The sequence below is a fragment of the Pelophylax lessonae genome, assembly GCF_965119305.1.
Source record: "Pelophylax lessonae genome assembly, chromosome: 9".
Taxonomy (NCBI): Eukaryota; Metazoa; Chordata; class Amphibia; order Anura; family Ranidae; genus Pelophylax; species Pelophylax lessonae.
This window is the reverse complement of record NC_138776.1, coordinates 64,023,372-64,039,487: the sequence shown is the minus strand read 5'-3', so window position 1 is coordinate 64,039,487 and position 16,116 is coordinate 64,023,372.

The following is a 16,116-nucleotide window of genomic DNA, read 5'->3' as shown; positions in this document are numbered from 1 at the left end:
GTTTAGTGGAGAGGAGAGAGTTCCATGCTCTTATAGTCGCTGTGAGAGAACTAAGAAAAGGTTTGTATTGAATTAGGGATATCAGAAAGGCCTCCAAGACTACCTTGGTGTTAGAACGAACAGCTTGTGTTTTGATCCGAAGCCAGGAGTTAGAACTTGTGGGGTTCCACCATTGCTTGGCTTGGGCCAGGATGTTGGCTTTATAATATTTGGCAATATCTGGTGCTTCCATGCCAGAAATTTTGTTGGGAGTTGTGAGAGTGGCATTCTGAAGCCATGGTTTCTTTTTGTTCCAGATGAAGTCATTGAGAATAGCTTGTATCTGCCATAGTTGTGCAGGAAGAATTGGTTGTGGCAATGTCCGAAAGAGATATAAGAGATATAATACATGTGACAGGAGGAACATTTTAGAGCAATGCGGCCTGCGCAGGAGGCCTGGGAAGTTTGAAAAGAGGTAGAGATGGAGTTAATCTTTGTCAAGTCAAAATTATGACAAAGTATCTGTGTGCTAGGGTACATGAGTTGAACACCTAGATAAGTTAGAGTAGCTGATGGGGCCCAAGACAATGAGGACATCTGAGAGATACTAGTTCTGGAGGATGGGTCTAGAGAAAATATCCTATCATGTGAGACTTGGTATGATTGACTTTGTATGGTGAGTTGGAGCTAAAATTTGTTAGAACATCCTGAATAGCTGGGAGAGAGCAGAGTGGGTCAGTGATAGGAGATAGGAGATAGAAGCAGAGATGGCGTTCGATGGTGCCCTGCCCATTGTGTCAGTTTAAGGAAACGGCGGGTACCGTCTGAAGCTTGTTGTCCAGTGACAAAGCCAACCTGGTCCGAGTGGACCTAATGTGGGATGAGAGGTGCAATGCAGGTGGCTAAGAGTTTAGTGTAAATTTTAATGTAAAGAAATGGGGCAGTAGTTGGCTGGGGAGTCTGGGGATGTGCCAGGTTCGGGGATAGTAACTTTAAGGGCTTCAAGGTTTTCTTTGGGAGGGTGGCCTGTAGTGGCAATACTATTAAACATATTTGTGAGTCTAGGAGCGAGAATGTCGGAGTAGGACTTAAAATATTCATTTGAGAAGCCATCTGGGCCAGGCGATTTATGCCGTGGAAGGGAGGAGATTGCTCTTGTAACTTCAGCATCAGTGAAAGAGGAAGATAAGACCTCGAGTTGAGCAGAGGATACTTTAAATAGTGTCATGGATTGTAGGAAATGGTTAATTTTGTCAATCAAAGGGATATTTTGGTCTAGGGCGGAGTTAAGGTTAAAAAGTTGAGAGTAGAAGTCACCAAAGATATTAGCTATTTTGGCAGGGTTAGTTACTTTTTCTTTGTTTTGCCCAAGCAAATATGCAAATTTGGATTTTGCTAAATGGCGCTTATGTTGCTTGGCTAAAAGAACGCCAGATTTGTTTCCCTGAGAGCAATAGGTAAGTTTTAGACATCTGATGTAAAAGTCATGTCCCTTTCGTAGTAATTCTGTCAATTCTCAACCCAATGTACAAAATTGTAAGTCGATTTGAGGGGAAGGTGATGTTTTATGTAGTTGTTCTAAGTCACGGATTTTGTTATGTAGGAGGGTGTTAAAGTCTTACCTTGACTTCCTGTTGGCAGCCATCTTGGACATGTGCAGACTGCTGTCTCTTATAAACTCTGTTTGCATCAACACTTGCCTGCTGGCTGGGTGTCGCTCAGTGATGATGTTGCGCATCTGACTATTTATATCACCTGACGACTTGCAGTCCTTGCCCTTGCCTTGTGTTTGTGCTCCAAGGTGCATCACTGCTTAGCAGTCTTCTGTTCAACGTGCATGACCTGGCTTGGCTGATGACTTTCCTGGCTCTCGATCCCGCATCAGCTTGCGTCCACGCATCGGTAGACGACTCGGCATCTGCTGACTACCTGCGTCTGGACTTGACTCCGGCTTGGATGACTACACCAATTCCGGACTCGATCCCGCCTTGGATGACTACCCGCTTCTGTAATTTTACCTCAGCTGTTCCTGATTTCGCTGCTCTCTTTCTATAATAAACTGCTTTATTTTACTTGCATCTTCATGTGGTCTTGTTTCCTGGCACCCTGACAGTACATAAGGGTCATGAATCCTGATGATGCAGGTGCTCCCACACTCTAGTCACATGGGCTGCTCAGATATGATAAGAGGAAATGCACAGCATTGAAACTCACCGAAAACTGAGCATGTGCAGAGTTGCCACCACAGCTGCAAAATCCCTAGCTGCATTGGGGACTTGGACAGAAGGGGGAGATAAAAAACGGCATGATCAACCAGGGTTTTTGCAGAATACAGAAAACAAATCTCAAAATGATTGATGGAGTATGAACAGCATGTAATACATCGTTTACTGATAATTTTCTATGATGTGGGTTTAGTGACACTTAATACCCTCTAAGATAAAATATATTATTTGGCGGTTATCTTCATATATTGTTTGTTTTGGCCTAGATTTTGAGATCTTTTAGCTACAAATGTACATGCTTTACTATTTCTTCAGGGTAATTTTAGGTAGGTATTTGACAGCTGACCTTTGGACTGGATGTCAATATTTGTAACATTAAAAGTTTAAAACAGCAACCAAAAAATATCATCAGTGAAGCAGGATGAAATTACTCACAGTTGATGAGTGATGTAAAATTCATTTCAATTAGTGTTTTGTGTGCACCCTGAAGTGGCTGTACGAGACACCTATGACAATGTTAATGCAAGGTCCATGCATTTCTGTCAAGAGGTCTCCAGTGGCCTGCTCTGGCAATGAAGAACATTAGGCAAATCAAATGCAAAATATTCAAAAGTGAATAATGTGATGAGAATTCCACATTCTACCTCCCATGTAGTAAAGGGACAGCTTCATGTGCAATAAATTTACATCATCAAGGACACAGCTCTTCCTTCAGGGTGGAATCAATAGCACATTTGTATCTTTCAAGTTAGGTTTCAGCAGGAAAAATACAAGCAACTAGATTGTATCAGTGATGATAAAGTATATACATCCACAGTAATTAGAGTTAAAAGTAATCTTATTATAAATTCTAGCTGCACACAAAACTGATACTAAATGGAATGTCTAGTATTCTGTGTATACAGTAGTTTATTTTTAATTTTTTTTTTTTGTTTTACAATATTACAAATGCAGTTTAAAATTCTTTTTTTTATTACTATTATTCTATTTAAGTCATCAAAGCAGTTCCATAAATTCTGTAAAATAATTAATTGTATGTTGGCTTTAAAAAAATACACAATATAAATGTCTACAGCAGACACCCGCCTATGAGGGACTGTGGGGAAGTATCTGATTTATATAAAAACCTTGACATTTCAGGTAAGCCATCACTGGGAGGTGTTTGTATGTCTTCCTCTTCACTGCTCTTTTCAAAAGAACCGCCACATTGCGCATATATTTAAAAAATGGTGACCTGCACTCCGAACCATCCACTTCAGTTTAGGGCTTCCTTCTGCTGCACCAGTGGAATTCTCAAATCTCTAACTACTTTTTACAAAATATGGACTAAAAAAAAGGGACAGAGAGAAACATTCATCAAGGAAATTCTCACTGTAACGAGGCACAAATCAGGATGGCTGTCATTTAGCAAAAATGTATGCTCATTGCTACCCCTGTGCCTGAAATCCTAAGCAACCGAATGAGACCGATTTGCTTAGGTCTGAAACAGATTTAGCAATGAAGATGAGACAGATTTTCTCTCTACACAGATGCACAATTTAGAAATGGTCAGGGGCAGGTTTTAATCCATTGCAGTGTTACTTTAGAGCCAGAAGAGGAGGCGGTTATCAACGGAGCTAAACTCTATAGTAAATCTATCCCATAATTGGTCTCATGATTCTGGCCAGTGAATTTGTCATCTCCTTGTATTGGGCACAGTGCACTTAATCATGGAGTTCCCTGGGTAAAATAGGCTGCCAGGGAATGACTGCATTTTATTTTTTGGCTGAAGTCAGCTGATTGGCTGTGGCCAATCACACACAGAGTTCTGTGTTTACAAAAACACAGAACTCTGTGTACAGTGAACATCAATCTGGCTGTTTCTTCTCTCTCTGATTACACATTGTAAGGCCCACAGTTAATCCCTTGATTGCTCCTAGATGTTAACATCTTCTCAGACTGTGTCATTAGTACAGTGTCAGTGTCGGTTAGTGACCCTCCCAGATAGTGTCTCTTACCTCCAGATTGGCCACCACCCTATCACAGTCACACTATAACTCACTGATCACAACCATTACAGTATAGTGTCTATAGCTGCATACATTCCAGTATACAGTATATATATATATACACAGTATCTCACAAAAGTGAGTACACCCCTCACATTTTTGTAAATATTTTATTATATCTTTTCATGTGACAAAACTGAAGAAATGATACTTTTCTACAATGTAAAGTAATTCGTGTACAGCTTGTATAACAATGTAAATTTGCTGTCCCCTCAAAATAACTCAACAGACAGTCATTATCCACTTAAGCCCCAGGCCTATTTTTGACACTTTTGACACTGTGATACCTCACATGTGTGGTTTGAACAGCGATTTCATTCGCGGCGTGACTTCCATATACGTTTTCTTTCGTGTGCGAGCTCACGGCGACAGGGGCGGCTACAATTTTTTTTTTCCTATTTATTTATTTATTTTTTTTAATTTTAACACAGTTTTTTTAAACACTGGCAACAAAAGTGAGTACATCTCTAAGTGAAAATGTCCAAATTTGGCCCAATTAGCCATTTTCCCTCCCCGGTGTCATGTGGCTCGTTAGTGTTACAAGGTCTCAGATGTGAATGGGGAGCAGGTGTGGTAAATTTGGTGTTATCTCTCTCACTCTCTCATACTGGTCACTAAAAGTTCAATATGGCACCTCATGACAAAGAACTCTCTGAGGATCTGAAGAATTGTTGCTCTACATAAAGATGGCCTAGGCTATAAGGAAATTGCCAAGGCCCTGAAACTGAGCAACAGCATGGCGACCAAGACCATACAGAGGTTAAACAGGACAGGTTTCACTCAGAACAGGCCTTGCCATGGTTGACCACAGAAGTTGAGTGCATGTGCTCAGCATCATATCCAGAGGGTGTCTTTGTGAAATATATGTATGAGTGCTGCCAGCATTGCTGCAGAGGTTGAAGGGGTGGGGGGTCAGCCTGTCAGTGCTCAGACCATACGCCACACACTGCATCAAATTGGTCTGCATGGCTGTCGTCCCAGAAGGAAGCCTCTTCTAAATATGATGCACAAGAAAGCCCACAAACAGTTTGCTGAAGACAATCAGACTAAGAACTGGATTACTGGAACCATGCCCTGTGGTCTGATGAGACCAAAATAAACTTATTTGCTTCAGATGGTGTCAAACGTGTGTGGTGGCAACCAGGTGAGGAGTACAAAGACAAGTGTGTCTTGTTTACAGTCAAGCATGGTGGTGGGAGTGTCATGGCCCAGCACTGGGAAGCTACAGTTTATTGAGGGAACCATGAATGCCAACATGTATTGTGACATACTAAAGCAGAGCATGATCCCCCTCCCTTCAGAGACTGGGCCGCAGGGCAGTATTCCAACATAACAACTCCAAACACAGCTCCAAGGTGACCACTGCCTTGCTAAAGACTCCATGGGGCATCCTCAAACAGAAGGTGGAGGAGCGCAAGGTCTCTAAAATCCAGCAGCTCCGTGTTGTCATAGAGGAGTGGAAAAGGACTCCAGTGGCAACCTTTGAAGCTCTGGTGAACTCCACGCCCAAGAGGGTTAAGGCAGTGCTGGAAAATAATGGTGGCCACATAAAATAGTGACACTGGGCCAGTTTGGACATTTCCACTTAGTGGTGTACTCACTTTTGTTGCCAGCGGTTTAGACATTAATGGCTGCGTGTTGAGTTTTTTTGATTGGATAGCAAATTTACACCGTTATAAAGGCTGTACACTCGCTACTTTACAGTGTAGCAAAGTTTCATTTCTTCAGTGTTGTCACATGAAAACATAATAAAATATTTTTAAAAATGTGAGGAGTGTACTCACTTTTGTGAGATACTGTATACAGCTTGTATAATAGTGTAAATTTGCTGTCCCCTCAAAATTACTCAACACACTTCCATTAATGTCTAAACCACTGGCAACAAAAGTGAGTACACCCCTAAGTGAAAATGTCCAAATTGGGCCCAAAGTGTCAATATTTTGTGTGGCCGCCATTATTTTCCAGCACTGCCTTAACCCTCTTAGGCATGGAGTTCATCAGAGCTTCACAGGTTGCCACTGGAGTCCTCTTCCACTCCTCTATGATGACATCACAGAGCTGGTGGATGTTAAAGACTTTGCACTCCTCCACCTTCCATTTGAGGATGCCCAACAGATGCTCAATAGGGTTTAGGTCTGGAGACATGCTTGGCCAGTCCACCACCTTTACCCTCAGCTTCTCTAGCAAGGCAGTGGTCATCTTGGGGGTCATTATCATGTTAGAATACTGCCCTGCGGCCAAGTCTCCGAAGGGAGGGGATCATCTCTGCTTCAGTATGTCCCAGTACATGTTGGCATTCATGGTTCCCTCAATGAACTGTGACTCCCCAGTGCCAGCAGCACTCTTGCAGCCCCAGACCATGACACTCCCACCAACATGCTTGACTGTAGGCAAGACACACTTGTCTTTGTACTCCTCACCTGGTTGCCGCCAAACACGCTTGACACCATCTAAACCAAATATGTTTATCTTGGTCTCATCAGACCACAGGACATGATTCCAGTAATCCATGTCTTTAGTCTGAGATCTCAAATAATTTAACCCAGCGCTGGTACAGAAATAAATGTAGATAAAAATTAAGTAAGAGATCTTTGCAACTGCTGTTCACCAAGTAAAAACTCAGGAAGGATAATATGCAAAAAACAGCGCTTGCAAAAATAATCAATGGTGTAACTCTCAGAAAATGAATATATATAACCAGTGTTGTAGCAATGAATCTATAAACATAGGGATATAAAGTGCAATTGTGCAAAATGCAACAATGATCCGTGCAAATTTTGAGCAAATACAAAAGTGCTGGAAATTTTAAGCAAATACAAAGGTGCAAAAATTCAGTATCATGTGCAAATGCTGAAGAAGAAAAGTCCAATAGAAATGTGCAGAATATATAAAATATAAAGTGCTAAAATGTGGTCCAATATAATGTGCAAAAGTGCTTGAAGTGCTGCTATCATAAAATGCTGTAGTGCTCCAAACAGTGCACGAGTGTCCGGAATCCCTTTGGGAATCCACTCACCAGAATCGATGGACCTTCCTATAAGGTCAAATGGGCCTCATAATAAATCCACAGAATAGGACTCCTCAAAATGAATCCCCATTAGATCCTTTCTTTTGTCTTCTCCTGAGCAGCACTAATAGAATATAACCCTTCCTTGGAGGATAAACAACAGCTCTGTACTGAAGGCTTCAAGCTTTCTTCTATCTGAGCAAGGGCAGGGCAGGAAAATAAAACACATGACCTCAGAGAAGCTGTCCAACAACTGACATTTACAGCACTGTTCTCAGATGATTTTTTTTACATGTATGCACGAGATCAGTGTGCTCATCTTTAGTCTGCTTGTCTTCAGCAAACTGTTTGCGGGCTTTCTTGTGCATCATCTTTAGAAGGGGCTCCCTTCTGGGACAACATTCATGCAGACCAATTTGATGCAGTGTGCGGCGTATGGTCTGAGCACTGACAGGCTGACCCCCCCCCCCTTCAACCTCTGCAGCATTGCTGGCAGCACTCACACCTCTATTTCCCAAAGACAACCTCTGGATATGATGCTGAGCATGTGCACTCAACTTGTTTAGTCGACCATGGCGAGACCTGTTCTGAGTGGAACCTGTCCTGTTAAACCGCTGTATGGCCTTGGTCACTGTGCTGCAGCTCAGTTTCAGGGTCTTGGCAATCTTCTTATAGCCTAGGCCATCTTTATGTAGAGCAAAAATTCTTTTTTTCAGATCGACAGAGAGTTCTTTGCCATGAGGTGCCATGTTGAACTTCCAGTGACCAGTGTGAGAGAGTGAGAGAGATAACACCAAATTTAACACACCTGCTCCCCATTTACATCTGAGATTTAATAACACTAATGAGTCACATGGCACTGGGGAGGGAAATAGGCTAATTGGGCCCAATTTGAACATTTTCACTTAGGGGTGTACTCACTTATGTTGCCAACGGTTTAGACATTAATGGCTGTGTGTTGAGTTATTTTGAGGGGACAGTAAATTTACACTGTTATACAAGCTGTACACTCACTACTTTATATTGTAGCAAAGTGTAATTTCTTTAGTGTTATCACATGAAAAGATAAAATAAAATATTTACAAAAATGTGAGGGGTGTACTCACTTTTGTGAGATACTGTGTGTGTGTATAAATATATATATATATATATATATATATATATATATATATATATATATATATATATATATATATACCATAGTTTGTAGACACTATAACTTTCGCACAAACCAATTAATATACACTTATTGGGATTTTTTTTTTTTTTTTTACCAAAGACATGTAGAAGAATACATTTTTGCCTATATTTATGAAGAAATTTGATTTTGTTTATTGGATATGTTTTATAACAGAAAGTAGAAAAAAAAATGTTTTTTCAAAACATTCCGTCTTTTGCAAAAAATACAAATGAAATACTACCAAAAGAAAACTTTATTTGTATGAACAAAGTGATAAAATGTAATTGTGTACAGTGTTGCATGATTGAGCAATTGCTAGTTAAAGTAGCATACTGTATAGCAAAAAATGCTCTGATCGGGAAGGGGGTAAAACCTTCCGGAGGTCGCATGGTTAGGAGGTCCCATTCCTGTTTGGAAAAAAATGTAATGCCAGATTTATCTCTACATTATAAGTCAGTTAATCGTACACTGTAAGCTTATGTTAAGGACAACATATAACCATAGCAAAATTCTTTAATAATTAGGGTGCTATATTTAGAGGGATGCATTTTTAGATCCCTGTGTTCATTAAAACACTTTCTTGATGTGATATTGTTTACCATCAGCCATTCAGTTCAATACAATGGTGACAGTAATCAGCCTTCTATATAGAACTCCTGCACATTTCTCTCTCTGCTACATAATTGCTATGTGTGCTAGGGATAAGAGGAGGAAAGACACAAAGGAATGGCTTTACCCATTGATTAGGCATGCAACTAATCCAGAAATCTTTAGATTTTAGCTGGAGAATGCACATTGATGCACAATTCAAACATCAGAGAGGATAATGGCAGACCCAGTGAACTATATAATTGTAAAAATAGAACAAACCAGTGCCAAGAGGGAGGAAGTGTGTGCGGAACGCTGGAGTGCCAGATTATTCTGTATATTTTTAGACAGTGTACTTGACCTGAGCATATTTGAGGGCTAATATGGCTTATTATGCTTCATGCCTGGTGACTGTTTATTAAAAGTAATTGATTGGGTATTGGAGCTGCTGTTGCTGATATGTTTTTGAAGATGCAAACTTCAGGGTTGTCAACCTGATCATTCATTCACTCCACATATTGTACATTGGCCAGAAAAAGCATTCCATTTACTAACATTTCACTTCATGAATATCTGCCCTTAAAGTGACTTAGTCACTGAAATCAAAGTGCTCATAAAAGAGGAAAGTACACATTTCCCCTCCTACTGTTGGTGCTGCCAAACAATGCAATGTAGAGAAATAGTGCCCTGGAGTTCCTCCGCTGACCTCTACGTCACCACTGTAGTGACAGAGGATCAATGGGAAAAAACACAGAGCTCAGCAGGGGAAACAAGATAAACACAGAGTTTCTAAAGAGACTGCAATGGATGAATTCTCTAAATCAAAGTTGGTGAACTACCCTTACATACAATATACCCAGTGAAGTGACAAGCCTCAGGCGATACACAGAGATTAATCAAATCCCCCTATATAAGTAGTACCTGTTTATCTGCAGCCTATATCCACTACAGTCTTCCAAAACACATTTTACAAAGGATCCACACCTCGCAGCAGAAAGCAGGTGGCAGGGATCTGACGTGAAACACACTGCAGAGTTAGAGCACAGAGCCCTGTTAAATCTGATTGTTGAGTAACAGAAAGTAACCCCCCCTTAACAGAAACATAGTCCTGAGGGTACGCGTCATGTGCTTGGAGTAACCCCTGAAATAATGCTCACATCTACAGCTCATGGAGCACTCAGCAAGCTGTTGATATAACAATTAATTTTAGAAATAGCATTACACAATAAAATCAATATTAAAACATACCTATTTAATGTGAAATGCGTGCTTGTTTTTTTCTGCACAGATGATCGTTGGAACTTCAGGTAAGCAATGTACAGGGGGATAAGAGAGCACAGTACATGAGGGCTAGGCACATTACACGAGAGCAGGGAAAATTACATGGGAGCAGGGCACTTTACATGAGAGCAGTGAAAATGACATGGGAGCAGGGCACTTTACATGAGAGCAGGGGAAATGACATGGGAGCAGGGCACTTTACATGAGAGCAGGGGAAATTATATGGGGGCAGGGGACTTTACATGAGAGCAGGGCACTTTACATGAGAGCAGGGAAAATTACATGGGAGCAGGGCACTTTACACGAGAGCAGGGGAAATTACATGGGAGCAGGGCACTTTACATGAGAGCAGGGAAAATTACATGGGAGCAGGGCACTTTACATGAGAGCAGGGAAAATTACATGGGAGCAGGGCACTTTACACAAGAGCAGGAAAAATGACATGGGAGCAGGGCATTTTAAATGAGAGCAGGGAAAATTACATGAGAGCAGGGACAATTACATGGGAGCAGGGCATTTCTTTTGGGAGCAGGGCACAATACTTGGCATCAGGGCACACAGCAAGGCACATTACATGGGATCAGGACACACAGCAAGGCACATTACATGGGATCAGGGCACATAGCAAGGCACATTACATGGGGTCAGGGCTCACAGCAGGACTCATTACATGGGATCAGGGTACACAGCAGGGCACATTACATGAGATCAGGGCACACAGCAGGACAGTGGTCTCCTTCATTTGTAGAGCTAAGCAGCAAAGAGGCTGTAACCAAGCCTCTTCTGGCATGCTGTTACCTGCCGGCCCCTACTTTCCATCCAAGGTGATGTCCCCAACAAGCATCTGGAATGGACAGGAGGATAGGAGGGGCATGCGGGAAACAGTGCTCCACAGCCAGCATGATCACAGCCACTTGCTTGTGTGCTAATCACTTTAAATTAGAAGGAAAGCTGTACTACATATATTCCTAAAAATTGTTTTCTACCTTCTCCTACCTATCTTGCCTACACTGTATAAAAAGATCTGTGCACTTATCTATTTTTATAAGTCTTGTCACTCTGCAGCTCAGGCTTCCCGTGTAAGAAAGCAGCTGCTTCAGGGGAAAGGAGGGAGCCTTGACAATGGCTAAACCATGGGAGCTTATGGGTGACATCATGGCTCTCAGAATTCCCAGCCATTGTTGAGTGCTCCCTCACACAGGGGACCAGACCTGCAGAACCACACTGAAGTTTATTAACTGCTGTTAATGTACATAAACAGCTGGGTGGGAGCTTCTCCGTTCTGAGTGGACGTACCTGTAAGTCACTCGGAACGGGTGCCCGCGCACGGCCGCAAAAGCCGCACAGCGGCGCGATCCTGTAATGGCTGTGATCTTTAGATGCAGCCCATCACAGATGGGGACATGGACGCTGTGATTGGCTCTCCCGATAATGTGATGCCTGTGTCCAATCACAGGCTTTACACAATGTAAACAGAGACACATGTCTCTGTGTTGGCAATCCCCGCTGAGATCAATAAGAACTCAGTGTAGGGGGAGGGGGAGGGGAAGGAGGAGCGGGGGATGCTGCAGCCTGTGCTTACAGCTCTCCGTGTAGCTGATGATTTTACAAATAACAAACACTGCAGCCATCCCCACACAGTACACCAAGCACCACTGTCCCTGTCCCATCAACATCTGTCCAGGTATCTAATGAACATTTTTAACGGTGCACAAAACATCTGTCACAGTGTACCAGTGTCCCATCAACATCTGTACCAGTGTGCCAGTGCACAAAACATCTGTCACAGTCTACCCGAGTCCCATCAACATCTATACCAGTGCACAAAACATTTGTCACAGTGTACCAGTGTCCCATCAACATCTGTACCAGTGTGCCAGTGCACAAAACATCTGTCACAGTGTACCAGAGTCCCATCAACATCTATACCAGTACACAAAACATCTGTCACAGTGTACCAGTGTCCCATAAACATCTGTACCAGTGTGCCAGTGCACAAAAACATCTGCAATAGTTTAGTAGTCTTCCATTGCAACATCAACATCCATCAGTATCTGCCGGTGGATGATCAAAATCATTTTTATTAACAGCCCTTAAACCCCCCCCCCCCTCTATGTTATCCTATATGTCCATGCACACATGGACCTTTTTTAGAAGTTTATCAGCAGGGGAGTTTATGTGCTGTTGTCTGAATGCCCTAATCTGGCGTTCAAGAGCAGTTCTTCTGACCACAAAAAATGCTGTACTCTCATAAACTCTCTTAAACCCTCATAAACTCTAGAGAAATTTAGCATCTCAGTGTTTATTTATCTCATTGGCCAGAATATATTAAAATTCTGGCCAATGAAACAAATAAACTCCCAAACTCCAAACTCTGTTAAATTCAACTACATATTTACAAGACCCGCAGTTCTTCTGACCACAAAAAACGCTGAATGCTAAAAAAAAAAAGCTCATAAACGCTCATAAACTCTAGGCATATTTAGTGCTCCAGGATTTATTTATTTCAATGGCCAGAATAAATTAAAATTCTGGCCAATGAAATAAACTCCCAAACTCTGCTAAACTCTTTTGAAAAAATGCAGCTTAGGTGCGTTTATAACGCTGATTATCTACTGTCAGGATAAACTGCTTTTACAAGAATCCAGTGTGCATGTGACCTAACAGTCCTTAAACTCCCCTCTATGTTATCCTATGTGTCCATGCACACATGAACATTTTTATCAGTTTATCAGTAAGGGAGTTTATGGGCTGTTGTCTGAATGCCCTAAAATCACGTTCAAGAGCAGTTCTGACCACAAAAAAACACTGAACTCTCATAAACTCCCATAAACTCTAGAAACGTCAGTGTTTATTTATTTCAATAGGCAGAATAAATTAAAATTCTGGCCAATGAAATAAATAAACTCCCAAACTCCAAACTCTGTTAAAGTAAATGTAAAATCTCCTTTTTTAAATAACAAACAATACCTGCCTCCTCTGTGCAGTTGGTTTTGCACAGAGCAGCCCGGATCCTCCTCTTCTTGGGTCCCTCGTTGCTGCTCCTAGCCACTTCCTTCTATCCAGTGCCCCCACAGCAAGCAGCTTGCCATGGGGGCACCAGAGCAGAGCTGCAGCTCTGTGTGTCCATTTATGCCCCCTCTGTCTCCTGATTGGAGTTTGATTGATAGCCGCGGGAGCCAATTGCGTCGCGGCTGTGTCTCAGCCAATCAAGAGGGAAAGTCCCGGATGGCCGAGGGACTCATGGACATCACTGGACAGAGATGGGGCTCAGGTAAGTATTAGGGGGTGCTGGGGAGGCTGCTACACCCAGAAGGCTTTTTATCTTAATGCACAGAATGCATTAAGACAAAAAACCTTCTACAGGTGTCAACAGGTGGAGTGAAAGGGAGTACTAGGTGTTTATCTCAAAGATAATTCATCCTAACAAGTCATCTACATAGAGACTTAATCCTAAATTCATCTAAGTGGCAAGGTGAATCTGCAGCCTGGCTGCATCTTCAGACAGGAGTCCTCATCTACTGTGAATACAGTAAACCCCCCTCCATTGCGGGGGTTACGGGGGAAAGTGAAATTCCGCGAAATAGAAAAACCCTATTAAAATGCATTGTAGGCATGATTTTTTTACTGTCACTGTACGTGTAGAAGCATTTTAAGGTCTTTAAACACACTTTTAAAACAATAGAAACTCATTTAAACACATAAAAGATACTTAGAGACAGAGCAAGAGCTATGAAAAACACAAAAATCTTTCATTTTTAATGATTTATATAGTAAAATAACATTACAAAAAAAACCGCGAATTACCGGGACCGCAAAAACTGAACCGCAATGTAGCGGGGGATTACTGTAGTTCTAGTTGGAGTATCTCACTCTTCCCTTCTCCCATCCCTAATTTAAATAAAACCACAAAAAAGCTACAACCCCTAGACTGTTCATTGACTGAGCAAGAGAGTAAAGAGTTTAAGTGTGCATGCTGCAGTTGCTATCAGTAACCCAGGGGGATCCCAAGGTGAACAATGCAGCAGTCCTCACCGGGGCAGTACTATAGGAGCATTTCCTGACTAATGCTCATGCAAGGATCGATAGTAAAAACACAAAAAATAAGACCGCTATCCACAAACACATTGCTCTCTCTTCTCTCACCTAATGGCTGAAATAGTTATTAATTTACTTGTTTTTCATGCATTGTGGGCATTTGGAACGGTCTCTTGAGTTTATCTCCTTTAAAAATGCTTCTAACCTCAAATGCTCATAATGTCAGTTAGGGGTCCGATCTGTCCGCCGCAATGTCGCAGTCCAGCTAAAAATTGCTGATTACCGCCATTACTAGTAAAAAATAAATAAATAAATAAAAATTACATAAATCTTTCCCCTAGTTTGTAGACGTGATAACTTTTGCGCAAACCAATCAAAATACGCTCATTGAGATTTTTTTACCAAAAACATGTAGCAGAATACAAATTGGCCTAAAATGATTAAAAACATTTTTTTTTTTTTTTATTGGGAATGTTGTCGCTCTTTTTCTGTTTATAGCGCAAAAAATAAAAATCGCAGAGGTGATCAAATACCACCAAAAGAAATCTCTATTTGTGGGGGAAATAAGGGGCATCAATTTTATTTTGGTACTGTATAGTGTGCCAAGATTCGTTATCACTGCCCTAGACTGTTTTGATAAAAATGCAGCTTAGCTGAGTTTATAAGCTGGTTTTCTCCTGTCAGGAAACCAGTGTACATGGCCTTAAAGCTGTATTAAACCCCAAAACAAAAATGTAATGTATTGCAGCTTCCCAATTATTATATGTAGTGGCTGCATTCATTTTCTTTTTTTAGGCTTTTTTCACACTTTTTGTATCACAGTGCCCCCTTTCTGGATGAAGGAGATCAGGGGACAGCTATATTATCAGCCTGGGGGAAGGGAAATGTTAGATGTTAGCAGGTTTAAATACACTAACGAACTGAAGCCAAACACCAGCTCACACCTATTAAGTAGTTACAGCAGAAGTTTTTTTTTTCCTTTTGGGATAAAGGTTTTACATACATAAATAAAAGATGATCATCGTAAGCAACCCGTCAGTGGTAAATGGTCTGTCTCATTCCTGTAACTGCTACATCTGCTGGGCAACTTGTTATTTTAAAAAACAGCAGATTTACTGGCAGGATCACCAAATAAAAATAAAGGGAAGAAAGCGTCCAAAAAATGACAGACATTACATCTAAGAATAGGTACGATGCATTATAACAAATGTTTGCTTTTGTGTTTAATAATTCTTTTAAAAAGAGTTATGAAGGAACATAGAATTCATGAAAACCAGTACTTTGTGCTTCCAGTGATGAAGATTTTAGCAGATTTTGAAAGTGTCATATTTGACCACTTCAGCTCTCATACCTGTATTCCCTTTATGGATCAGCCACATTTTTTCATTTCCTTTATGGGCCGGTTTTATTTGGTGATAACGTGTCATTACTTAAAGCGGAGCTTTGAGTAATGGGGAAAGTGGAAGCTTTCGGGGCAGGAGGAAGCGGGTACCTGGTTTAGACAGTTACATGCCCCCACTTCTGGCTAACTTTTCCGCGGCAGTCATCCGGAAGTTCGTGCTCCTTCCCCCGCCATCGGGCCATTTACAAAGTGCAGCATGCTTCACGCATGCACAGTGGGGAACCTAATAGCCTAATAAAGGAATCCATGCTGCTGCCTTCCCTGCTAATGGAGAATGCACAGCAGAGGCATAACTAAAACCTTCAGGGCCCCAATGCAAGAAACCATGAAGGGCCCCCCGGACCTCTGGCTGGGGCCCTTCCCTTCAA